Source organism: Cervus canadensis, chromosome 29, assembly GCF_019320065.1.
Source record: "Cervus canadensis isolate Bull #8, Minnesota chromosome 29, ASM1932006v1, whole genome shotgun sequence".
Classification (NCBI taxonomy): domain Eukaryota; kingdom Metazoa; phylum Chordata; class Mammalia; order Artiodactyla; family Cervidae; genus Cervus; species Cervus canadensis.
Genome location: NC_057414.1, coordinates 2,882,402 through 2,910,198, shown reverse-complemented (window position 1 = coordinate 2,910,198; position 27,797 = coordinate 2,882,402). Strand labels below are relative to the sequence as shown.

At 45.5% G+C, this 27,797-nt stretch overlaps 1 long non-coding RNA gene across 3 annotated transcripts in view; it reads right to left on the bottom strand.

Moving 5' to 3' along the window:
- The window catches only part of LOC122430826, a 102,409-nt gene that overhangs the window by 47,302 nt on the left and 27,310 nt on the right, over positions 1 to 27,797 (bottom strand). The window contains exons 4-6 of one of the 3 annotated variants that reach the window (XR_006266385.1): positions 23,569 to 23,705; positions 14,009 to 14,087; positions 13,295 to 13,975 (exon numbers count right to left, since the gene is read on the bottom strand). This is a non-coding gene — a long non-coding RNA (uncharacterized LOC122430826). Of the gene's footprint in view, positions 1 to 185; positions 249 to 13,294; positions 13,976 to 14,008; positions 14,088 to 23,568; positions 23,706 to 27,797 lie in introns of those variants that run through there. The other 2 variants (XR_006266386.1, XR_006266387.1) reach the window with 2 other exon arrangements.

The following is a 27,797-nucleotide window of genomic DNA, read 5'->3' as shown; positions in this document are numbered from 1 at the left end:
CCACCCACCCCTGGACATGAAATGTGAACTCGGCATCAGCTGACAAAGGATGCTCGCCAGTCCACCTGTTGTGGAGGAGGTTTTCCAAACAACACCTGGGAGTCTGGTCAATACCCTGGGTGGACAATTTGATGTGTCTCAGCATTCTACTATACACTTGGGCAGTGGCCCAGGGCAGGGCTTTACCTGGCTGAGGTGTTGGGACGTAGAGGTGGATGAGACAGCCTGTGGAAATCATCATAAGTCACCTGTTAGAAACAATAAACAGATAAATGATGCTTGCTAGTTTGTCTTTAAAAATACATTACAGAGGATATAAGCACCTGCTTATACTAACATCAGTGTCACACACTGTTTACTGATACACTTTCTTCAGTCAAAATACAGGGGTCGTGGGACTTCCCTGGTGGTCCAGTGGCCAAACCTCTGCATTCTCAATGCAGGGGGTCTGGGTTGGATCCCTGCTCAGGGAAATAGATCCTGCATGCCTCAACTAAAGATCCCACATGCCCCAACTAAGACCCAGTCCAGCCAAATAAATAAATAAATATTTTTTAAAAAAAGAAAAGAAAAGAGAGAGGGGTCATGTCATACATAGCATGCAAGAAATGTGTAACTCATGGGAGCATGTCACATACTGAATATCATTCATCATTATTTTAATAAATAGTGGATAAGTCATTTGACCTATGTGACCCCCAATTCTAGGTTGGTTTGTGAAAAAAAAAAAAAATAAAAGAGAGACATCTTATAGAATAACCCGTGAAAAGTAACTATATATGATTAAATCTAGCACAGTATCTGATAAGGCATGTAGGGAACAGCTCAGACCTCAGAGTTAGTATAAAGATTATTTTAAAGTGAAAACATTTGAGCTAAAAAGATATAGAAAGAAATCTTATCTGAATGTTTTATATCTAACTGAAGCAGAAGGTCCCCAAAACACACCTGCAATTAACCCCCTGTAAATACACCTTATCTCTTCTCCTGTTAATTGGCTTATTGTCAGTTAATTTGCAGGTCCCAATCACTAGACCCAAGTTGGACAAGGATAAATATGTATTTCTTGACACTTAAATGTTACTTTTCTCCCTTCTCAAATTGTCACTGAAAGTGGTAAATAAGATGATTACAATTCACAGCAGAACCTTTAAAAGGAAGAAATAATTATGAATGCTTAAGACTTAGTATAACCCAAAAGAACAACAAAATGTCCTCAAGCCCAAGCAAACTGAGAGAATGAATAAATTCTCAATAGAACCCAAATTCTGCAAGCTCACAGCCCCACCTGCAGGATCTCAACTCTTCCTCAAAGATCCCCTCTTATTTGATGGCATCCCTAGGTCTCACAACAAGTCGCTTCAGTTGTGCCTGACTTGTTGTGACCCCATGGACTGTAGCCTGCCAGGCTCCTCTGTCCATGGGATTCTCTAGGCAAGAATGCTGGACTGGACTGTCATGCCCTCCTCCAGAGGGTCTTCCCCACCCAGGGATTGAAACTGCATCTATTACATCTCCTGAATTGGCAGGCAGGCTCTTTACCTCTAGCACCACCTGGGAAGCCCTTACTTTCTCAAGATTACTGGTCTAGTAAGAACTTAAGAACAAGTCCAAACTTGTCCTATTGCAGTAGCCTCCTTGCTGATGAACACTGCTCCAAGACACTCGAATGTTTCCCTCACCGTGAATGTCTTCCCTGACCATCCTGCTTCCCTACCTGGCCTTCCCTCATCAAACCCCTAAACCGTAGTATGCTGATGCTTCCCTATATCAGAATCATGCACGGTAGGTTGTGTAGAAAGAAAGACAGGGCCTCACACTGGTACTTTGCCACACCCTGCCAATCCTGTAGATGACATAAAATCCAGTAGGACATGTAAACAGCTTCTACTGAGGCCAGATAGAACAAGAGACCCTGGGCTAACCCCTCTCCTGTGCTGCCATTATCCTGCCATCCACTCATTCATCCACCTACTCACCCATCCATCCACCCATCCATCCATCCACCCACCCATCCATCCATCCACCCATCCATCCATCTATCCACCCCTCCACCCGCCCATCCATCCATCCACTCATCCATCCATCTATCCATCCCTCCACCCACCCATCCATCCATCCACCCATCCATCCATCCATCCATCCATCCACCCATCCACCCACCCATCCATCCATCCACCCATCTATCCACCCCTCCACACACCCATCCATCCATCCACCCATCCACCCATCCACCTACCCACCCATCCATCCGTCCATCTATCCACCCCTCCATCCACCTATTTACCCTCACGTCCACCACAAATCACATCCGGATCTTCAGTCATTCAAACGGAGAACTTCCTACTCTTATTTCTTTGTGAGCCTTGAGACCTTTTAAATCCTTTGCAATTCAAAATGCTCTTCATATTGAACACATGTATCAAATATCTGACTAAGTGATTTACATATACTAGCACTTGGAAATTTTTTTAACATTTTGAGGTAAGTACTAGCCTTAATCTCGTTGGACAGATGAGGAAACTGGCATATAGATGTCAAGCAGTTTGCCCAAGGTCACACTGGTGACTGTTGACAGAGACAGGATTTGAGCCTGGATTTCATGTGAATTTCTCTAAATCTAGAACCCTTAATCTGTATAAAACCCTGCATCTCTAAGGGGAAAAAGAAGCTGTTATATTACAGGATAACTACTTTTTTACTCTCCCCCAAACAATGAACACATTTAATTTTACGAAGTACTATTCATTTCAATCGATGTTTTTAAAGCACTTCTTGGGATCAGATTCTCTGCTGGCTACTCCTTACAAGGCAGGACCTGTTTCTTAGGCTTCTATGTAGCCCAGTTCCCATCAGTGCTTGGATCCCTAGTGTCTGACGCATGACAAAATGACTAAGCACATACAACGCCAAACGAAATTCCTAGACAAGGAAGGAAATCAAATAGGAGTGCAGATACTAATTAAATTAGCAGGTCACAATTTCTCCCAGACATTCCTTCCCTGCCAGTCATCATAGGTCTCCTCCTTCTTAATAATGATTAATCCTCCTTGGGTGCAATATGCTTCTTATATGTGAATATTTTTTCCCTCTAAATTCAACAATAGTGTTGGATTCCAAATTGGCTGTTAAAACTCCTGCAAGCTCCAACATCACAGATAATCCTCAAGGTGATTCACTGCCTTTAATCCAGAACTTGAATTGATAAATGCACGGATACATATGGGAACATGCCTGATAACCCTGGAGCAAAGCAGCTTACTCTGCCCAGAAACAGGACCTTGGGGACTGCCCTGATGGTGTTAAGGCTTCTACCAGGTGGCACTCCTGCCAAAGGAGAAGATGCAGGAGACATGAGTTTGTTGAGTCAGAAGATCCCCTACAGGAGGAAATGGCAACCCATTCCAGTATTCTTGCCTGGAAAATTCCATGGACAAAGGAGTCTGGCAGGCTGCGGTCCATGGGGTCACAAAGGGTTGGGCATGACTGAGCAACTTAGCACGCACGCACAAGTTCACAGGCCTCACAAGCCCTCAAAGGAATGATGACATTTATTCTTCTGAGGACCATCTCAGAGAAGAGACTAGCATCCTCATGTCCTTGAAATACTCAACTAACACTCTTGTTGATCAATTGCGTGGATTTAGATGTATACAGTGATATCATTTCCTTTTTTGTTCTCCTCTTTATTTTCTGATATAGGTGCTTAAAAGCAAAGAGATGGATAAATGAGGTCTTAAAGAAGTTAGGGTTAACTTGTCTTTTTGTGTACACCATATCTTTTTCCCATTCAGTTGTGATATATTGTTTTAACTAATACATTTTAAATGGAGCAGACAAAATCCTTAGATTTCTCAGATGGCTGGTGCTGCCACAGGACATTTGCATAGACTATTATTCCTGTGTGGAATGCTCTTTACCTGCTCTTTACTTAGCTCCTATTAACGTCAGATCTCACTGAAGTACTACTTCCTAGGGAATCGGCACCTGACCTATCTCACTAGTCAGATCACCTCATTATTTACTCATAATGATGCATGCAAGTCCACCTTCTACCACTGATCACAATTGTAACTATATATGTGTTTGTGTGACCATTTGATTGTCCATCAAGTCCATCTCACAAGTGAAAGAACTATGTCCATTGCTGCTCATCATTTCTTGTCAGTGTTTTGCACAATGCCCAGCAAATAACAGAGGCTCATTAAATATTTCTGGAATATATGAATGAATTAATGAAACTATTTTTAAAGCACTCCATTTCATCATAGTAATAAATATAAGGAACAGGAAGAGCACCTGTTCTTGGTTTTATGTCTATAATTTGCTTATTAGTAATATTGTGATCTTGGCCATGTTAACATTTCTTAGCTTCTAGGTCCAGGAGTATCACCTACCTTAGGATTTCAGTGAAAATAAAATAGCACAATAGATGAGAAAAGGTACTGACTAGTTCTAGTACAGTATACAAATGTTAAACTATTGTTTTGAGTTGCTATAGATACAGAAGTTCATAGAATACTTGCTACCCTAAGGAAGATATGTTTTTCTTGAGCTTTCAAAACATACATACACACACACTGATTATACAGACTATCAAAACACATAAAAACACAAATAGACAGTGTGGTATAAAAGGGGGTGCTGCAATTCTCTGAGAATGTTTGAATGATTCTAGAAGCAATTAAACTCCTAACTCACAACATATACAAAAATGAATTCAAATAGTTCAAAGTTGAAAATGTAAGAATCAAAACTATGAAAGTCTTAGAAAAAAAAACATAGGTGTAAATCTTCATGACCTTGAATTAGGCTATGGTTTCTTAGTTATGGCACCAAAAGCACAAACAACAAAGAAAAAACAGGAAAAAAATGGACTTCATCAATTGAAACCTTTGTGCTTCACAAATACCATCAAGAAAGTGAGAAGACAATACACAAAATGTGAGAAAATATTTGCAAATCATATATCTGATAAGAGAAAAATAATATATATAGAAAACTATTATCAAATATATAAAGAACTATCATACTCAACCAGAAATTCAAGAAGAAAATGACAATCCAAATAGTGATGGGCCAAAGATTTATATGCACAGTTCTCCAAAGAAGATACATTCACACATCAATTACAACACATTCCATTGTTGAGAACTTGTAGACACAGTCACACTTACTGCTAGAAGACGGGGAAACTTAGCCCTTGATAGAGAAGCTACAGCTGTCTATAAAAGGAGGAACACAGATTTTTGGTGGAGATCTACCCAGGTTGGTCTCAGTCGCAATTGTCGGTCATATTATTCCATCATTTGAGGCAGAAGGTATATAATGCCTTAAGAACCGTTTCAATCTCAAGGTCACTTCAGTTCAGTGAAGTTGACCTTTGGTGTCTCGGTGTTCAGGTTGTTATTCTGTCCTTGCAGCCCAGAACTCTTCTCATCCAAGGCACGTAGTCTGGTGACACAGGGTTTCCTGTAATCCTATGTGGAATATGTAAACTCGGAACAAGAAAAATATGTGCTTTGTATCCTTTGTACATAAGTCATTTCCCCTCTTGGCATCCCAGAAGCTAATGAATGAGACTTTTTCATCCTCTCTAAATAGTCTTCATGCTTCATGAGCTGTCACGAAAAGGAATGACATGCTCTGAATCCATTTGATGTAGGTGCATGCAGATTGAATGTCTTGTCATTAATTATACTTTTTGATTTGTGGTAACCCATGTGATAATACCATTTCCCTTTTATTCTAGAAAGAAAAACTTGGAAGAAAAAAAGCAATGCAAAGACTCCCAGCCCAGTCTGGTTACATTTGGATTAGTTAGCTATGTGCTGACGCCAGTAACAAAAGACTGACCCAAATCCCAAGGCAGGCAAGCACTCAGAAAGTTATTTTATTTTCAGAGTGAGGTGATCTCAACCTTATTTGATTCCTACCCCACCAAGTAATGAATCTGATTCGCTAAGGTCAACAAAAAGATAATACAGTGGCAAAGCCCTTTGCAGCTTTGCAAATAGCTCTCATATCTTGTGTTGCAGTGCAGCAGAACATTTAATAGGCATTTAGTGAGTACCTACTATGTGCAAGACACTGTCTCAGGCATTGGATTTTTTATTTCCCTTTACTTATGAAGAAATTGAGATTCAGACATGCAAAGTGGTTTGCCCAAGGTCACAGCCAGTGGGATTAAAACCTACTTTTTTTTTTTAAACTCTGGCTCTCTTAAATTAACAATAGGCTATAAGAGCAACTGTAGATTATTTACCTGGTGCAGGCGAAGTAGTAGAAATTTTATATACCGTATCTCATCTAACCTTCTCATCAACTGTGAATAGGTATTGTTTTCATCATTCCATAGATGAAATTAAGGCTCAGAGAAGTAAGGAGCCTTCCTTACCTGAAGCCACAACACCTGTAGGTGGCAAAGCTAGCATCTACATGTAGCTCCATGTATGGGAGACCTCCTTTGCCTGTATTACTCTTCCTCTCCGCTGATTGGCTGTAGCCGTGAGGCTCTGCTGGGGGCCACAGCTGATTGGCGGATACGCACCTGATACCAGCGCAGCTTTCCTAAGCCCAGGGCTCTGCGCCTCGATTCCCCCGAGGTACACTCCAAGACACAGTTCTCCTGCAGTGTCAGTTCCTGCCACAGTCCTTGCCTATTCAAGCTGGGCCCCTAACCTCTGTCTGGTTCTATAATATTAGGTTCTAAAATCACTTGATGACTGCCCCCGGCCCCTGCCCTAATAACCAGGAGGGGTCACTACTTCATGCTTCTCTTGTTGTTCAGGCCAGCTTATACTTCTGGAGATGAGTCTTCAGTTCAATGCTCCCTGGCCAGGATCAGCAACACAATTTTCAAGGCCCGGTGCAAAGTTAAAATATAGGGTCTTAGGTTTAAAACTTCTTAAGAATATCAAGAAATCAACATTAAAGCACTAAGGCCAGCATGTGGCCCTTCTAAGGGGGGGACCCCGTGCAACCTGGCAGCTCACATGCCCAGGAAGTCAGCCTGGATCCTGCAGGCTTTACTGAAATCTTTGGAATGACCGAGCTTTTCACCACAGATTCTCCCTCTGTTTTTGTGACACATCTATCTCCCTGCTCTAACCTAGAACAGGCCTGCCTTGACCACGGCTGTTAGGACTTGTCGTTATTCAGTCGCTCAGTCATGTCTGACTGTTCTGCAACCCCATGGGCTGCAGCACACCAGGCTTCTGCCCTTCCCTATTTCCCGGAGCTTGCTTAAACTCATGTCCATTGAACCAGTGATGTCAAGCAACCATCTCACCCTTTGTTGTCCCCTTCTCCTCCTGCCCTCAATTTTCCTCAGTCTCAGGGTCTTTTCAGATGAATTGGTTCTTAGCATCAGGTGGTTAAGGTATTGGAACTTCAGCTTCAGCATCAGTCCTTCCAATGAATATTCAGGGTTTATTTACTTTAGACCTGATATTGGTTTGATCTCCTTGCTGTTCAAGAGACCCTCAAGAGTCTTCTCTAGCACCACAATCTGAAAGCATCAGTTCTTCTTTTTTTTTTTTTAATTTTTTATTAGTTGGAGGCTAATTACTTCACAACATTTCAGTGGGTTTGTCATACATTGATATGAATCAGCCATAGATTTACACGTATTCCCCATCCTGATCCCCCCTCCCACCTCCCTCTCCACCCGATTCCCTCTGGGTCTTCCCAGTGCACCAGCCCGAGCACTTGTCTCATGCATCCCACCTGGGCTGGGGATCTGTTTCACCATAGATAGTATACATGCTGTTCTTTTGAAATATCCCACCCTCACATTCTCCCACATAGTTCAAAGTCTGTTCTGTATTTCTGTGTCTCTTTTTCTGTTTTGCATATAGGGTTATCGTTACCATCTTTCTAAATTCCATATATATGTGTTAGTATGCTGTAATGTTCTTTATCTTTCTGGCTTACTTCACTCTGTATAATGGGCTCCAGTTTCATCCATCTCATTAGAACTGATTCAAATGAATTCTTTTTAACGGCTGAGTAATATTCCATGGTGTATATGTACCACAGCTTCCTTATCCATTCATCTGCTGATGGGCATCTAGGTTGCTTCCATGTCCTGGCTATTATAACAGTGCTGCGATGAACATTGGGGTGCACGTGTCTCTTTCAGATCTGGTTTCCTCAGTGTGTATGCCCAGAAGTGGGATTGCTGGGTCATATGGCAGTTCTATTTCCAGTTTTTTAAGAAATCTCCACACTGTTTTCCATAGCGGCTGTACTAGTTTGCATTCCCACCAACAGTGTAAGAGGGTTCCCTTTTCTCCACACCCTCTCCAGCATTTATTGCTTGTAGACTTTTGGATAGCAGCCATCCTGACTGGCGTGTAATGGTACCTCATTGTGGTTTTGATTTGCATTTCTCTGATAATGAGTGATGTTGAGCATCTTTTCATGTGTTTGTTAGCCATCTGTATGTCTTCTTTGGAGAAATGTCTGTTTAGTTCTTTGGCCCATTTTTTGATTGGGTCATTTATTTTTCTGGAATTGAGCTGCAGGAGTTGCTTGTATATTTTTGAGATTAATCCTTTGTCTGTTTCTTCATTTGCTATTATTTTCTCCCAATCTGAGGGCTGTCTTTTCACCTTACTTATAGTTTCCTTTGTAGTGCAAAAGCTTTTAAGTTTCATTAGGTCCCATTTGTTTAGTTTTGCTTTTATTTCCAATATTCTGGGAGGTGGGTCATAGAGGATCTTGCTGTGATTTATGTCGGAGAGTGTTTTGCCTATGTTCTCCTCTAGGAGTTTTATAGTTTCTGGTCTTACATTTAGATCTTTAATCCATTTTGAGTTCACTTTTGTGTATGGTGCTAGAAAGCGTTCCAGTTTCATTCTTTTACAAGTGGTTGACCAGTTTTCCCAGCACCACTTGTTAAAGAGGTTGTCTTTTTTCCATTGTATATCCTTGCCTCCTTTGTCAAAGATAAGGTGTCCATAGGTTCGTGGATTTATCTCTGGGCTTTCTATTCTGTTCCATTGATCTATATTTCTGTCTTTGTGCCAGTACCATACTGTCTTGATGACTGTGGCTTTGTAGTAGAGTCTGAAGTCAGGCAGGTTGATTCCTCCAGTTCCATTCTTCTTTCTCAGGATTACTTTGGCTATTCGAGGTTTTTTGTATTTCCATACAAATTGTGAAATTATTTGTTCTAGTTCTGTGAAAAATACCATTGGTAGCTTGATAGGGATTGCATTGAATCCATAGATTGCTGAAAGCATCAGTTCTTCGACGCTCAGCCTTTTTCATTGTCCAACTGTCACATCCGTGCATAACTACTGGAAAAATCATAGTTTTTTTGACAATACTTGTCAGCAAAGTAATGTCTCTGCTTTTTAATATGCTGTCTAGGTTTGTCATAGCCTTTTTTCTAAGGAGCGAGGGTCTTTTAATTTCATGGCTATAGTCACCATCCACAGTGATTTTATAGCTCAAGAAAATAGTCTGTCACTGTTTCCATTGTTTCTCCATCTATTTGCCATGAAATGATGGCACCAGATGCCATGATCTTCATTTTAGGACTTGGTCTCCATTTATTGACCCTTTCCCTCATTTGTCCCAAACTCCCCCAACCTCCAGTAACCTACCCCCACTCTCCACAGCAGCCCTCACACTCTGACATTCTTAGGAACACAGCTCACCCATTCAACGCTCCAGGCAATGACTATGCAATGTGTACATATAGGGAACAGAGAGAGAGAGAAAGAAGGCTGTGCAGGTTTGGCAAGGTATTTGTTTATAACAATTTCTGGCATCTGGAGTAATTTTTGCTTTTTATTAAATATATCTCTGCACTCTGGAGTTGACTCTCAACTTGGCCTGAGCTTCTTGAGGGAAATTTTGGGAGTTTTGCCAAACAACAACACAGAGCTTCATATTTATGTTATAAAAGCCAGCAGTGTCATCACAGACAACTTCCTTCCTTTGCCCGAGCAATTTTCAAAAACACAGATCACAGCCTTATTCAGTACAGTAAACCACACCCTCCACCCTTGTAAAGCTATTGACAACAGCAAGGCAAGAACATGGAAGTCATATCCAAATGGAAAACATTGGCTCCAGTGCATCCTGTTGTGAAATTCTCAAGCATTGGGTTACAGCACTGACAACAAGGGAGAAATTAACAAACATCAAGACGGGAAAGAGAAAAAGATTACAAATGGAGAAAGACAAAAGGGGGAGAAGTTCAAAAGGCCACATAGGGCAGAATGTCCTGTGCATACCCAAGACTCTGGCTCTTTTAAATCACTTCCAGCGGATAATAGTGATAATTTATTGGGTATTTGCCATGGGCCTGGCATGGCTTGATTACATATAATATTTATCTGGTCTTCTTAACAATCCTGGGCTTCCCTGGTGGCTCAGATAGTAAAGAATCTGCCTGTGATGAAGGAGACCCAGGTCCAATCCCTGGGTTGGGAAGATTCCCTGGAGAAGGGAATGGCAGCCCACTCCAGTATTCTTGGCTGGGAAATCCCATGGATAGAGAAGCCTGAGGGCTACAGTCCTTGGGGTCACACAGAGTTGGACACGACCGAGCGACTAACACTTTCACTTTTCACTTAACAACCCCGGGAAGTAGGTATTATTCCCCTCATTTTATAGATAAGGAAAACTAAGGTCCGGAGAAGTAAGACTTGCCCAGAGTCACGTGTCTTGGAAGTGGCTCGCTTGAATGTACAGATGATCCTCTGCAGGTCAGGAACCTTCCCTCGTCTATTCTCCCTCACTCCCTGCTGGCTGACCACCCGTGGCCACAGTTGATGGCTTGAGGCTGGATATCTGACACAAGAGCAGCTAATTCGTGGGACGGCCAGCAGCCTATGACTCATGCATCCAGCTTCAGAAATGCAATCTGGGCCCATTGGGTTCCTCTGTTAGATGTTAGAATCTAGAAAATTACAGCCAAGTCACGGAAGCTGAGCTGAAGGCTGGTAAGAGGCACTTCATACAGCAGCAGCCATTCTGGGTCACATGTTAACAAAAGTGAGAACTACAGGCAGAGGGAGGGGAAAACAGCATAGATGCACAGGAAGAAGAAGAGATGTCAAGAGAAAGGGAGTATAAAATCAGAGAGCCAGAGAGAGAGACAGAGATGGAGCGATCAGGGCAGGGACACAGAGTCAAAGGGAAGAGAGCCAGGGTGAGCCCCTTGGGTTTCTGCCAGAGCCCCGACCTCAGGCCCCAGGAGTCTTGGCTGCGTTATGGCTGCCCAGCTTGGGTTCCTGTGATGTCTTTGGGACCCCATGACAATCCTTTCTACCTCTACTTTGGTTAACCTTCCGCGGCCAACATACTTGAGTAAAGCCTGGGTCTCTGCCTCCGGGCCACTTCCCATGGCCCCAGCTTCCCCTCCAGAGTCACTCTTCAGGCCTCCTGTTGCCATGGTTACAGCCACCATCATCTCAGGTCCCTGACCTGGAGCTCAAGGGGCACCAAAGCAGGTGGTCAGCCTTGAACTTGGCCTCCTCACTTTCCTTTATGACCCCTCCTCCCCCAACACCCAGATGTAGGCTTCGTAGAGCCTAGAGATTAATCTGGATATGGAGTAAACGAAAGCAGAAACAGTTGAGTCAAGAGGTTAAGATGTGAGCAGACCCTGGCTTCACGTCTGGATCCTCCTCCTAATGGCTGGGTCACCTTGGGAAAGCTGTCGATCTGAGTCCTGGGTGACGTGGATGTCTATATAATCACAGGGAGATGATGACATGAGCTGAGGCCCCTTCCAGCTCTGACTTTCAAAAATCCCAATGTATTCCATTGTGTATATGTACCACAGCTTTCTCATCCATTCGTCTGCTGATGGGCATCTAGGTTGCTATATGCAAGACGGAAAAAGAGACACAGATGTATAGAACAGACTTTTGGACTCTATGGGAGAAGGTGAGGGTGGGATAATCTGAGAGAACAGCATCAAAACATGTATATTATCAAGTGTGAAACAGATCGCCAGTCCAGGTTGGATGCGTGAGACAAGTGGTTGGGCTGGTGCACTGGGATGACCCAGAGGGATGGGATGGGGAGGGAGGTGGGAGGAGGGTTCAGGATGGGGAACACATGTAAATCCATGTCTGGTTCATGTCAATCTATGGCAAAAACCACTACAATATTGTAAAGTAATTAGCCTCCAACTAATAAATATAAAAGAAAAAAAATCCCAATGTAGATGCCATTCCCTTTGACTGGCATTTAGAGAAGGTCACCCTGCCTGGATCCTTTCTGGAATTTGTGCTTAATCATCACACCATTTTAGCTGCAAATATCAAAAAGGTGCTTCCCAGGTGGCGCAGTGGCAAGGAATCCACTTGCCAATGCAGGAGACGCAGGAGACGTGGGTTCGATCCCTGGGTGGGAAAGATTCCCCTGGAGAAGGAAATGGCAACTCACTCTGGTATTCTTGCCTGAGGAATCCCACGGACAGAGGAACCTGGTGGGTACGGTCCACGGGGTCAAGAAGAGTCGGACACGACGGAACATAGCACATAGCACATCCAAAGGGCACCTACGGAGGGGCTGAGCAGACTACAGGAAAGGACCCACCTCAGCAGCGAAGACACAGAAACACACGAACTGAAGGTTCAAGCTCTCACACCTGAGAGAAGCCAGGTCACACCAACAGCCCCAGGAACTTGCGGGCAACTGTGTGAACAGCAGAGGTCAAGGGCGTGTGCATTGCTGAATTAGCAAATTTCTAAGGCATCTATCACAGCAGGCCCGCTTGCAGGCTTTATTTAGGTAAAACTCCCATTGAGCCTCAGCTCTCAGGGCCCAGGCTGACTCAGAGCTTCAGAATCTTGGCCTGCAGTGCGATGAGTCATGGTGATGAAATTTCAAGAGAAAAGGACATTCTTAAAATTAGCTTTGAGACAGCAACTGGACGCACTTTTGCTCTGGAAGTGCCTTTCCCAGGTTATTTTAGTTAGTGTCCTCTTTAAGAGGACTCAGATGGCTGGGTTTGCCTCTGGTTCCCTAGCCTTCGGGCCCCTCAGAGGCCCAGCACTCCAGACCTTCCCAGTGCAGTTCCTTTCAAGGAAGCAAGTGCAGGCCCCGGGCATGGACCCTCAGGCCTGCTCTGACCCACGCACTTCTGGCTGTGGTGGTTCCAAGAGGGGCTGGAGTTCTCAGAGGAGCAAGGACGGGGCTGGCTTGGCTTGACCACCCCCAGTACTAGAAGTTCCACCGCCGAACACAGACGAGGCATGGGGGTCTCCTCTCACCCCACCTCACGAGCCCTCTGACTCTGCACAGGCCCCCTTGGTGCCTTTTGACCTGGCCTCCTCCCAGGGCAGGAAATCAAAGCCGATGCTGACTTTGCAGTCAGAATATTTCCATGAGCAATGAGATGTGGATGAACAATTTCTCCACTGTTCGCTGTACAACAGAGGGTTCTGTTGAAATCGGGCAGGAGTGGCTCAGCTCCCTTCATTGATTTCCCGCGACGGAGAGCTGACTCTCTTCAACCTCTCCATCCCTCCTTGGGGACGTGCTATCTTATGGGGACAACTGGGATTGCCCTCAAAAATCCAAATGAGGACAGTTACCGGGTCTTCAGGGAAGCTGGTAGGAGCTGTAAGTAGAAACGATGGGCACAGCCCAGCTGATGAGCTCTAAGAAGGTCCAAAAGGTCTAAATGAATGCATCTCCCTTTTGCCATGCTTACACTCATTTAATCATTCACTGAACAAGAACCGAGGGCAAACCAACCATACAGCATCGTGAAGCTATTTCACAGGAACTACTGCCATGAAGAAGATACGGCTGCTGCCCACAAAGAACTCACCTTTTTAGACGGTTGTTGTTGCTTTAGTTGCTAAGTCATGTCCAACTCTCTGTGACCCCATAGATTGTATTCCACCAGGCACCTCTACCCTTGCGATTTCCCAGGCAAGAATAATGGAGTGGGTTCCATTTCCTTCTCCAGGGGATCTTCTCAACCCAGGGATCGAACCTGAGTCTTCTGCTTAGCAGGCAGATTCTTTACCACTGAGCCACCTGGAAAGCCCCATTTATGTGGCGGATACTGGTAAAGAGGGCAGGGCAGTGTGCACTCACAGAGGCTTCTACAAAATATGATGAGACACAGAGAGAAGAAATGGAAGGTATGGATGAGGGCAGGCTCTGAGAGAGAAGTGAAGATGCTTATCATTAATTAAGAAAATAAAAAAACAATTCTCCAAGCCAGGCTTCAGCAATACGTGAACCGTGAACTTCCAGATGTTCAAGCTGTATTTAGAAAAGGCAGAGGAACTAGAGATCAAATTGCCAACATCCTCTGGATCATCGAAAAAGCAAGAGTTCCAGAAAAACATCTATTTCTGCTTTATTGACTATGCCAAAGCCTTTGACTGTGTGGATCACAATAAACTGTGGAAAATTCTGAAAGAGATGCGAATACCAGCCCACCTGACCTGCCTCCTGAGAAATCTGTATGCAGGTCAGGAAGCAACAGTTAGAACTGGACATGGAACAACAGACTGGATCCAAATAGGAAAAGGAGTACATCAAGGCTGTATATTGTCACCATGCTTATTTAACTTATATGCAGAGGACATCATGCGAAATGCCAGGCTGGATGAAGCACAAGCTGGAATCAAAATTGCTGGGAGAAACATCAATAACCTCAGATATGCAGATGACACCAGCCTTATGGCAGAAAGTGAAGAAGAACTAAAGAGACTCTTGATGAAAGTGAAGGAGGAGAGGGAAAAAATTGGCCTAAAGCTCAACATTCAGAAAACAAAGATCATGATATCCAGTCCCATCACTTCATGGCAAATAGATGGGGAAACAGTGGAAACAGTGGCAGACTTTATTTTGGGGGCTCCAAAATCACTGCAGATGGTGACTGCAGCCACGAAATAAAAAGACGCTTCCTCCTTGGAAGAAAAGTTTTGACCAACCTAGATAGCATATTAAAAAGCGGAGACATTACTTTGCCAACAAAGGTCCACCTGGTCAAAGCTATGGTTTTTCCAGTAGTCATGTATGGATGTGAGAGTTGGAATATAAAGAAAGCTGAGCGCCGAAACATTGATGTTTTTGAACTGTGGTGTTGGAGAAGACTCTTGAGAGTCCCTTGGACTGCAAGGAGATCCAACCAGTCCATCCTAAAGATCAGTCCTGGGTGTTCATTGGAAGGACTGATGTTGAAGCTGAAACTCCAATACTTTGGCCACCTGATGGGAAGAGCTGACTCATTGGAAAAGACCCTGATGCTGGGAAAGATTAAAGGGGGGAGGAGAAGGGGACGACAGAGGATGAGGTGGTTGGATGGCATCACGGACTCAATGGACATGAGTTTGAGTAAACTCCGGGAGCTGGTGATGGGCAGGGAGGCCTGGCGTGCTGCAGTCCCTGGGGTCACAAAGAGTCGGACACGACTGAGCGACTGAACTGAACTGAACTGAACTAGTATGGTTTGTGTAACTAGTCTGTTGGACAAACATGACTTGTAGCACGTTAGAAATGCAACTTTTTGGCTGACTCCTCCTGTCCTGGTTTTTCCCCATTCCTCTTTTTCTCTCTCGCTCTGCTGTTTGAAGTCAAAGCCATGAGCAAGAGGAAAGGTAAAGACATAGAACAGCTTTGATTTGGCCAAAGGAAGAATCCCTGGTTGGATCAGGGCAGGACTCGTCTCTTGGGGTCATGGCATGGATGCTCCCAAGATCCCTTTTGGAGGCCTCCGTCCTACAGTTTCCTTGACTTTGACAAATGTGACTCCATTCCTGGAGCCACTTGAGGCACTGGGAGCCACACATCTCATCTTCCTGCCCTATTCCCTCCTTCCTCAGGCACTCTCAGACAAGACCTAAGAGGAGCTAACCACAGGCTTATTTTTTGGCATGACCCACATCTCATGTGCAGGAAACAGTTGCATCCCTTACCCTGAAAAGCTCTGGGGGTGCAGTCTAAGCTCCCCCAGCACTCTGTCTTGGCTCTTGCATCTACATCACAAGTCACCCCTCTCCCATCCTCTACTTCTTGGGAGAAGCTGGGTGCTAGTCACAGTTGGCTAGGGCCCCAGTGCTCTGTGTCTCCCTACTGCAAAGAAGAGCTCTCTGCATTTTCCAGCAGCATCTGCACCCTCCCCTGAAAGAGCAATCTCCTTCAGCCAGAGGAGTCTCTTCTCTCACCCTCTCCCCTCTCCACCCTCTCTGACCCTTTCCCCTATCCTTTACGTGGATGAAGAATGAAGACACATGAGCCCTTCCCCTTGAAAATCTGCATCCTGGGGTGTGCTGTCAAACTCATCGTTGGATCCTGATTTCATCTTATGAAGTCTCAGATGAACTAGTGGCAAGAATCCCATTTCAGCATCTTGTTAATGTCCCATCACTGCAGCAGCCCATCCGGACATGGCATCTCCCAGGATGCTCAGCCAAGCAATGGTCTGCTTGGATGCAGAAGTAGGGGACCTCTCAAAGGCCCAGTTACTTTCAAGATGCTCTCCATTGGCTGATTTCCTTACTCACAACCCAGGTGAGTTTTTTCCATCCCAGAGATTACATGGAGGACTTTGGGGTGGGGTTGTGGCCTGGATTTAGAACAGGAAGCTACACACTGAAGTTTTCTGAGCAGCGTAGTTAAGAAAGGACAGGGTTGAAGTGAATCCATGTTTCTTCGCACAGAGGATTTCTTCCTCTACAGGGTGTTGTCTTCCTCTGACAGACCGTGGCCACAGAAGGCCACCCATGGAGTGGAGGATACAGTCAGCATCTACACAGTGGCAGCAGAAACAGAGGCTGACCTCACTGGCGAGGCCACTTCAGCACCCTTGGTCTTGGCCCACCCATGAGCACCTCTGACAAGTTAGAAGATGCTCCCCCGAGCAAAAGGAAAGCAGTACAGCCCAGGATCCCTGGATTACCAGCACATCACCAACCTTATGTCACCTCCACATAAACCCAACCCCAGGAGCCCAACAGCCAAACTCTGAGCCCTGAGTAGGACGTGAAAACTGAGTCATAGATTGGTGACTCATCAGTGAGAGACCACACAATGAGTCAGGCAGAGGAGCCCTGGAGACAATATTTTTAAATCTGAATTCTCCAGACTGCCTCTAGAGAACCACCCTTAAAGGAGAGAAAGCCCCAGAATACATGGGTGGGAAGGCAGGTTCAGACACCAAAGCCCCCCTGAGGACGATTACACACCTTGGCTTTCAGCATGGTTCTCTGGGAGCCTGGGGTGTTGTGCATTAGATTCTAAAATTGTTCTGTGATCTCTGACTTCACTTACTGAAAACAAGTTCATCCATCTTCTCACGTTTGCTGCCTGCCCTCGGTGACTCATCACTGTTCATTTCATTATCTGACCCTGGACACAGAAGGACTGTCGGGCGACAGGATGGTGACACAGAACAGCAGCTGAGGACATAGCCTGACCTATTACACAAACCTGGCTGAAACCTTGTATCATATTTGATAGGATCTGGAGCAAGGAACTTGCTTCATTTTCTTTTTCCATCATTAAAGCAGAAATGATAATGCACTTGAAGAGATGCATGGAGGAATAAGAGAGATGCTGTTTCTAAATGGCCCAGAGTGCAGGAAGTGAATTGAAGTGAAAGCTCTAAATGACCCAGAGTGTAGTAAGTGAACTGAAGTGAAAGATCAGTTGCATTCGACTCTTTGAAATCCTATGGACTGTAGCCCACCAGGCTCCTCTGTCCATGAATTCTCCAGGCAAGGATTCTGGAATGGGTTGCCATTCCCTTCTCCAGGGGATCTTACCAACCCAGGGATCGAACCTGCATCTCTTGCACTGCAGGCAGATTCTTTACTACCAGCTGAGCCACTAGGGAAGCGTCAGAGTGTAGTAAGTGCTCTATAATTGGATAAATATTGTACTGTTTACTAAGGATTTGTGTTTCATTGATGATTTCGCTTCCTCAGAAATTTGCTATTTGCTTACAAAGTTAGATAACTCTTTATCATTTACTTGGGGGCAAAAAAAAAAAAATGAACACTGTGCCAATATATCCCCTCATTCCCCCACCCCTCAAAAAAAATCAAATAGCTGGAAGGATCTAAACCAGCTGGAACACACAAAGTCTTGAGACAAGGGCCCCATTCAGTCCATTTTATATCTGCAGGGCCTGGCAAAAAGTGCTTGGGGAGCGGTTCTAGATAAATACAAGGCTGAACAGCACATAGGTCGACATTGAACATTTCTGGAGTTTGTGTCATGCTTATCTGGACACACTCATTCATCAAGAACCTCCGTGTAGAGCCTGCACCCCATATTATGTGAGACACAACTTGGCCATCCACACGTGTGTGCATGCTCAGCCACTAAGTCGTGTCCACCTCTTCACACAACCTCACAGGGACTGCAGCCCGCCAGGCTCCCCATTGGGATTTTCCATGGGATTTTCCAGGCAAATAATACTGGAGTGGGTTGCCATTTCCTCCTCCAGGTGGTCTTCCTGACCCGGGGGTCCAACCTGAGTCTCCTTGGTCTTCTGCATCGGCCAGCGCACCACCTGGGAAGCCAGCCATCCACACACAAACAGCAAAAACAAGACGTGCTCAGGTGAGGGGATGCAAGGCCACAGAGTGACTGAGAGGATTAGAAAAGTCCTGGAAAACGTTTCGGAGGCAGACTTGGAAGCGAGGACTCGAAAGAACAGGTGGAATCCTCCACCAGGCAGGATGGGATGGGGCACCTCGAAGGGGGAAGGGCTAGCTCACGAGGGTGGCGGCGGCTGCAGGGCGCGGCAAGCAGCGCCCAACGCGGATTCGTGGATACACCGAGCACGCCCGGGGCTTCTCAGAAACGTTTCGGAGGGGTTTCTGTCAAAGGCTGGTCTTCCGACCTTCAAACAGGTAGAGCCTCAGTGACCTAGAGACTTAGGTTCCTCACGTAAATGTGATTGCCTTGGTAATACCTGGGATGTTCAGATCACAGACCTATAAGATTGGGAACAACGCTCATCAAATAGGTAATCTCTGGCTGTTGCTTTGTTGTTTAGGCTCCTTTTGGTTTAGTGGTTACTCCCTACAATGGAAACTGCTCTCCCAAACGACAGCCTGCTTCTCACGCCGGCCCCTGGGCAGCTCATCCACCATCTCTTTTTATGTCCTTTAATCTCAGGGTGATGGGGGGTGTATCCAAGTGAGCCTTCCCTCCACACCCGCTGCCCTCTGCACATGGCTTCGGTTTCCCAGGTAACAGCTGCTATTTAGCCTCAGAGTTGAAGGAGAGACCCTGGGGACTGATTGCAGTGGATTCCACTGGGTTCACAGGCATTCTCCCTCATGTTTTGCCAACTGGGGTCCACCCAGGCTTTTGGTGAGGGCAGCTGCAAAATATGTGGTGTGGTTGCACAGAGTATTCTTTTTTTTTTTTCCCTAATGGGGATATAGTTGTTTTACAAAAGCATGTTGGTTTCTGGTGCACAATAGAGTGAATCAGCTCTGTGTATAAATATAGCCCCTCCCTCTTGGACCTCCCTCCCACCCATCCCCCTCCCCCATCCCCCTCCCCCCCAGGTCATCCCAGATCATGGAGCTGAGTCCCCTGTGCCACATAGCAGGTTCCCACCAGCTGTCTGTTTTACATGTGGCAGTGTATATGTCAATCCCCATCTCCCAGTTCCCTTCCCATTCCACATGTCTGTTCTCTCTCTCTGCGTCTCTATTCCTGCCTTGCAAATAAGACGCATCTGTACCACTTTTCTAGATTCCACATATATACGTTAGTATGTGATATTTGTTTTTCTCTTTCTGACTTACTTCAGTCTGTGTGACAGTCTCTAGGTCTATCTACATCCACCATGAAGATGTCAGGAAGGCAGCATAAAACTGTTGAAATAATGACGAGTTTGGAACCTGAAAGGTGTGGCTCTGAATCCCAGTTCTGACACTGACCAGCTGTGCAGCATTGCACAAATCGCTTAACCTCTCTGAGCCTTGATGACATCGTGTGCAAACCGGACTTGGTAACTGCCTCACAGGGTTCTTGTGAGCATGAGCGGCGGTGCGGATGAGAACCCGGCACAGAGGGGCTCGGGCAGTTAGTGGCATTAGGGTTCCAGCGAGGGAGGCTGGTTTCAGAGCCGGCATCTCAGGACTGTGCTTGCAGCCCGTCATCCCCAGTGTGCCAGGCACCATCCTGGGCACGTAGTTGCTCTGATTCAGGGAGTTCACCCCCTGTGCCCCCTCCAGTGGGCTCAGTCCAGTGACCGTCCCATCTCCTTCCCAGCGGCACAGCCTATGTTGGACTCTTCCTGACTCTGGGTGGGGCCCATTCTGGATGCCTCTGACTCGCGCTGTGCTGGGAATGAAAATAAAATGGCTCTGGGATGTAAACAACAGATTGGTGTGGGGCTGGGAAGCCAGCAGCAGGAATGTGAAAATAAGATCTTGATTGAATAGCTGTGGCAAATATTCTTGACATTCAGACATTCAGGCAAATATTCAGACATTCTCGGTCTGTTCTTAGGGTAAGAGGAGCTCTTGCCCCAGATTGTGGGGCTGGAAAAATCCGTTCTTCGTAAGGGGGAGCAGTTCTTCCAAGTAACCCCGTGGTGACAGCCTGGGTGCTGAGAAGCCAGGCCAGCTCTCACCAGCACAGGGAACCAGACCCCAGGACACAGACCGGGGAGGGTGGGGGGCTGTGAACAGCCAACAGAAGTGGCAGCTCTCCCAACCCTTCCATTCTGCTCAAAGGCATGTTTCTCACGGTACCCTCCATAGGCAGAAAGGGAACAATCCTCCTACCACAGCCACATACATCGAACACCTGCTCACCAGAGGGTGAGTGAGGATACCCCAACCTCTATAACCAGTCTTCTCTGTGCTTTAGGCTTGCATTAGGGTACCAGAGAGGGAGACTTACTTCAGAGCCGGCATCTCAGGACTGTGCTTGTATCTCATCATTCCTAGTGTGCCAGGGACCACCCTGGGCATGTGGGTACGCTGACGCTTTATATATAATTCTTTTATATATATATATATAGTTATGACTGATTCATGTTGTTGTACAACAGAATCCAACACAACATTGTAAAGCAACTATCCTCCAATTAAAACATTAAAAAAGGAAACAGGGAATCTGATACCAGGAGACGGCCATGGAGAAGAATGAAGACCACAGCAGGTGACGCCCGGGGGTCTCCGACGAAAAGGAGGAGGGGGGCAGTCTTGTCCCTGAGCCGAGGTGCTGGGCTCCCCTGCCGACCCCGACCACGGAGGGTGTGCCTGCAGGAGACTGGTGCCAAGAAGCTGCAGCTGCTCTGGAGGTCTCACCCACAGATGGACGAGGAGGAGTACCCCCTCGTCTCCCTCGCCCCCACCTTACAACCTCCCATCAGCACCTCGGATTGACTACACCCAGAGAGAAGCCAGCTGACACGGGACGTGGGAAATGCAGGGGCCGCCCGCGGCAGGCAGAGCCAGGCAGGGGGGGACGAGAGACCTCGGCAAGGGCCAGCACGCCAGGGGCAGCGACGCTGGCCTTCCTTCCATCCTCACAGAAAGAGTCAGACGCTCAGACAGGAGTCCCTCTTCACCCGTTCTTCTGATACGGAAAAGGAAGTTCAGAAGGGTTCAAAAAAAATCACCCATGGGCTCTTAGAGCTGAGATGTTTTGGCATCCGAACTAACCTAAGCTGTCTGAGATTTAAACTCGCAAACTTTGTTTTCTCTCCTGACAGGAGAGCTGGGTAAGTTCTGATGAAAGTGAGCCAGATCTATCTTTAGACTCAATCAAAGGCTTTAAACTTTATTTTTGCAAACCGCAATTAGTGGAAAATACATTAGTGCCAAAGAGCAAGCAACTAAGGAAAACAAGCCCGTGGCCTGCTGGAGCTTGACAGCCGGTCAGCCTTGCAGAACGAGGCTGGGGCTTAAACCATCTCCAGGGGCGGCGCGCTGCGCTCAGGAACGTGGACGGGCCCAGCGCCCGGCCGGTCAAGGCCGCCCCAGGTCTCCCCGAGTCACCGAAGCCTTTCCGCCCATGTCCCTGCCCGGCACCACTCTGCGGAGTTCCCACAGCTTCGAGTCAGCGATCCGTGAGGTCCCGGCGCCGAAGGCTATTCCAGGCCACCGGGAGCCCCTCCTCCCGACCCCCGAGGCAGGTCACTTGACGCCCCTCCCCACTCTCCTCGCCACATTTTGTGCGAGGCTCCGTCACGGGACGGGATGCACTGCTCTGCAGTGGTCTGTTTTCCCAGCGACCTGTCCCAGTGGACCGTGAGCTCCGCAGGATGAGTGCAGGGATACACGGGGACCCAGGATATTCTTAACAACACGGGTCAGTGAAAAGAATGTGCAATCGGGTGTCTCTTTGACCTCGAATTATATCCCACGGATGCTCTCCTTAAAAGGTAGTCATTTTGGGTCTGAACTTCAGTTTTTTCCTCTAAAAATTGAGATTAATATTACCTTCCTTAGCTGCGTAACACAGGGAGCTCAGCTCTGGGATGACCTAGTGCTGTGGAATGGGGGAGGCGTGCTCAACAGGAAGGGGACACATGTATACATATATTGCTAATTCACTTTGTCCTACAGCTGAAACTAACAAAGTGCTGCAAAGCAGTTATACTCCAATTTAAAAAATAAATAAAAGGAAATGTAACCCAACTTAAGAAAAAGGAATAATAAAAATTAAAGAACTTAAATATTACCTTTCTTTAAGAAAGGGTTGCTGTGGCTGTGCGTAGATTAGACTTGCTCAACAATGATTATTTCCTTTCTTCCTTGACATTTTGAAAGCAAACTACTCTGTTCTCTCCTAAAATGTTTTTGGATCACCAAAGAATAAAATATTGGGACACACAGGCCATGATCTTGAAGCAAGGAGATGACAGGAACTAAGATTCAGTATAGGAAATGGAACCCACTTTGAGTAATTCAAGAAGAAAGTGATTTAACGTGGATATTGCTGCTGCTGCTGCTAAGTCGCTTCAGTCATGTCCGACTCTGTGCGACCCCATAGACGGCGGCCCACCAGGCTCCGCCGTCCCTGGGGTTCTCCAGGCAAGAACATTGGAGCGGGTTGCCATTTCCTTCTCCAGACGTGGGAATATTAGGGGAGTAAAATTGCCAAAGGAGCTGGAAGAATGGACCTCACTGGCCCAGCACTGGACTATCAAGTTCAAGTACATCCAGACCATGGTAGCTGCCCTGCCCACTTCAGGAGGCTCTGTTGCTGACACAACAGCCAAATCATCTCCCAGCTATAACCTCACATGTTAGTTATCTAGGGCTTCCCAGGCAGGGCGAGTGGTAAAGAACCCGCCTGCCAGTGCAGGAGACATAAGAGACGTGGGTTCCATCCCTGGGTTGGGAAGATCCCCTGGAGGAGGGCATGGCAACCCACTCCAGTTTTCTTGCCTGGAGAATCCCAAGGACAGAGGAGCCTGGTGGGCTACAGTCCATGGGGTCACAAAGAGTCAGACACAACAGAAGTGACTTAGCACGCACACACATTAGTATTCTATTGCCACATGACAATTTCACCATAAGCCTAGGGGCTGCAAGCAACACACATTACTATCTCATAGTTACTGTGGTCAGGAACACAGGCCTAACTTACACGGATCCTCTGACTCAGCGTCTCGTGAAGCTGCCATCACGGTGTCAACTGGGGCTGCAGTCTCATCTGAGTTCTGCCCGGGGAAGGAACTGCTTCCAAGCTCACATGGCTGTTGGTGGCATTCAGCTTCCTGCAGGCTGTCAGAAAAGGGCTTTGGTTTCTTACCAATTATTATTAAGCAGAGGGCATCCTCAACCTCTTGCCACATGGTTACTAGCTTCCCAAAAACCAGTAAGAGAAAGAGCATCTCCTAGCAAGATGGACAATGCGGTCTCATACAACATAACCATGTACATGTAATCTATCACCATGCCACATCCCATGGGTTATTACAGGGGTCCCCGACATCTGGGATCTAATGCTTGATGATCTGAGGTGGAGCTGATGTAATAATAGAAATAAAATGTACAATAAATGTAATAAGCTTGAATCATCCCAAAACCATCCCCACTCTAGTTTGTAGAAAAATTGTCTTCTATGAAACCCATTCCTGGGGCTGCTGGAAGTCACAGGTCCTACCAGCCATATTTCAGGGGAAAGGATTTCACAAGGGTGTGAATGTCAGCAGGGAGAATCTCGGGGCCATCTGAGTCTGTCCACCACACCTCGTTTGCCAGCAGCCTTAGCCGCAGGAGGATGGCTTCACCTCACTTTTGCCTCTCATGTTACTCACCAATGCATTTACTCTCAAAGCAGAATTTACATTATAACCCTAGATGCCAAGGATTCTGGAAAATGTCATGTATCCTTTGACAACTTCTCTAACCAGATGGAAGGTAGAATTGTGGTTGAGAGAGTCAGTTCAAAATATCAACACCAGTGGCATGTGATATTGAGTATTTGCTCTAGTGAGAAATATTACTAACGTGATGACAAAACATGCATTGAATATTTGTTGTGGTAGCATCAGTGTTACAAAATGGTCAAGGGCATGGGCTTGTAGTCAGATTGCCTGGATGCGGATTCTGTTTCTATCTTAAAATCCTCGTCTGTAAGGTGGGCATGATAATTATACCTATAGAATCATGTAATCAGTGAGGGTTTGGCATAGAGTCAGGATTCAGTAGAGGTTAGACAACATCATCATTCCTGTGGGTCAAGCCATTTCCTAAGTGCTTTCCACACATTATCTCATTGGATCTTCACTAGAGCATTATGAAGTTGCTACTGTTATTCGCATTTCACAGATGAGAAAACCATCTCAGGGAGGTTACACAATTTCCCCAAAACTATTAAAGCCAATTATTGGAAGAGTTCACGGGTTAAACTGCCTCCTCTTCACCCTTTGAAGATAAAATTGATGTTTATAAATGGCCATAATCAAAATAACAGGAAGAATAATAATCCTTTAAAACGATGGAGGACTTTACAGTTAACAAGTTGCTTTCTCACTTGAGCCCTCTGATAGAACGTTGCAACATGTATGTTCATTGTTTGGTTTAAAAATACTCAATTCTGAAACAGAAATGGAAAAAACTAGACAAATGAAATTCATAAAATATGTTATTACAGACACTATGACATGTGTATATTTAACCATAAATAGAAAGAGATAGGTAAAAAGATATCTAGTTTTTAGGAGGCAGTAAATATTCTTGAGGCACCCGTGCATTAAATATGAGTGACACATAAATATGCATGAGTCCTGTGAGGTACTAATATTCTGGGTGTGCTACATAGACAAGAGCAATCAATATCCATGAGGCCGTAATTCAGCCACACAGGGATTGACACCCATTCTGACTTGTGTGTCCCCTGCAAAACCTCACGGCTGAAACTCAGGCCTGCTCAGCAGGTGAACTGCAAACTACAGCTATTAGGCTGCCGTACCTGTGTGTCTCTCCAACAGTCTGTGTGTTCTTGGGCAGGGCACTTTCCACTGGTGAGCCCCTTAGCTCAAACCCCAACTCTCATCCTGTAACCCAACCATCAGCGGGGAAGATCCCCGAGGGGGAAGGTTGATGCAGCAGAGGGAGAGGTAAGGGAGGTAAGGCAGATGAACACTGCCCCCGCCCAGGGTTCGGCGGTGTGGTCCTTCCACCCTGATCACACCCTACCCGAGTGCTCATCTCTTTCTTCTTGCTTCCACTATGTGTTTTACGTTGATTCTATAATCCACGTGACTGAAACCCAATTTGGTTAGTGAGCCTTTTTGTTCCATGATCTCGGGTAGGGTGTACCAGTTTGCCTGACAGTGACCTTAGAGGCTACCATTGCCTCACGGTAACTTCCCTTGTGATAAGTGATGGGAAGTAGGTAATGATCATGCTCCTCTCATTATGGATAAGGAAACTAAGAAACACAGAGGATATGTGATTATCTAAGGACACTCAGCCAGTTAGTAGATTAATTGGAACTAACACATAGGTTTCTCCAACTCCAAGTTTAGTTCCTTTTATTCTAAACAAGATCCACATAAAAAAAAAAATCAGAGGATACAAAAAAATAAAAAAAGAAATAGGTTTTTCTTGTGGGCCTCCAAAGAAAATTTGCAAAGAAAAATTCCAAGGCTGTTCTGAGCAGCAGTTCCTGGGCAGAACAAGGCATTGCTCTGGCGAAAGCCTTATTTTGATGGAGCCACTCACACTACATGCCTATGATGGAGCATCCTTAACAGAGGCCCCTTGTTTAGATACCCAGATGCCCTTCCTCTGTTCCTCATTGATCCTGTAAACACAGCCTCCTTATGGACAAGGCTGCCAGCCGACAGACGCATAGAGGCTCTGATGTTATTAGGAATTACATCCAGAAAAAAAGGAGGCTTGAGCCACAAAGGGGTCAGTCATCTTCGTGTCGTTCCTGAAGCTGGATCTCTTGCTAGACAGTATAGCCCTCAGAGATTTGACCTGTGTGTTTGTTCTGGCTCTTTTAGCTGTTGACTTTTGGATCAACTTTAGGTTGGCTCGGGTATGAAACTTGCTTTCCTCAAATTCATAGTTACTTGAATAAGCACTTTCTGCTCTTCCTACCATTCCTTTCCTCACTACCTTTGAAGTCATGTGTAAATAAAGGTTGCTGGCCGAAAGGATCTGGAGGCTATGACTCAGGTCTTTCTAGAGAGGGCAGGCTCCTGGGTAAAGACTATTTATGCCAATTACCAAGCTTTTGTAGGAAGCATCAGTCTTTTTAGGGTTTGCCCAGTGGTTCAGATGGTCAAGAACCTGCCTGCAATGCAGAGACACGGGTTAATCCTTGGGTCAGGAAGATCTCCTGGGGAAAGCAATGGCAATCCACTCTGGTATTCTTACTTGAATAACTCCATGGACAGAGGAGCCTGGTGGGCTACAGTCCACGGGGTCACACAGAGTCACGACCGAGCAACTAAAACACTTCTCAGTCTTTTCAGAGGAGAAAATGGGTAAGCCACAATGGAACCTTGGAAATTATTTTCAACAATCATTAGGCACCCCAAATGTGTGATTTTTCTGCAAATTTACCCTGGCTTTGCTCTTGTTTCCATTTCATCATAACCATATTACCTCCATCACTTGCTCATCAAATCACTAGGTTAGAAATACATCACAAAAACTACTATTCATGGATATGAGGAACTCAAGTTATTAACAAGGAAAATGAACACCATGTCTTCTTGTCTTTTTCCAATCATGTTTTTGTGGATGTGTTTGAGTGTGTGCAGGCAATGAAAACACCTAAAAGGTGAAATAACAAAATGTTTACATGTACTTATGGAAGAATTATGAAGCTACTGGTGGAAGATGGTAAAGAATCTGCCTGCAAAGCAGGAGACAAAGGTTCAAATCCCTGGGTCAGGAAGATCCCCTGCAGAAGGGAATGGCAACCCACGCCACTATTCTTGCTGGGAAAATCCCATGAACAGAGGAGCCTGGTGGGCTGTAGTCTCTGTGGGTCACAAAGAGTCAGACACACTGAGTGACTCACACTTTCACTTTTCATGGAGGAATTATAGGTAATTTGTATTTGATTTTTTAAAATAACTCTCTGTATTGCTTAAATTGTTATAATCATCTTTCATTGCTTTTACCATTTTATTTTCTTTAAAAAGTTTCTCTATTTCCTTTCTGAATAGAAATAGCAATACTTGACAAGGTCTTTATTGTTATCAAGGAGCTTTTTGAAAGCTAAATAACCTCAGTGGAATTTATAAAATCCCTGGGAAGTTAGTATCATCTTTATATCCATTTTATAGATGCCTCAAACAGCCTGTTGTATCCAAGGTTACACAGCTACTAAATAGGCAAAATTGAGAG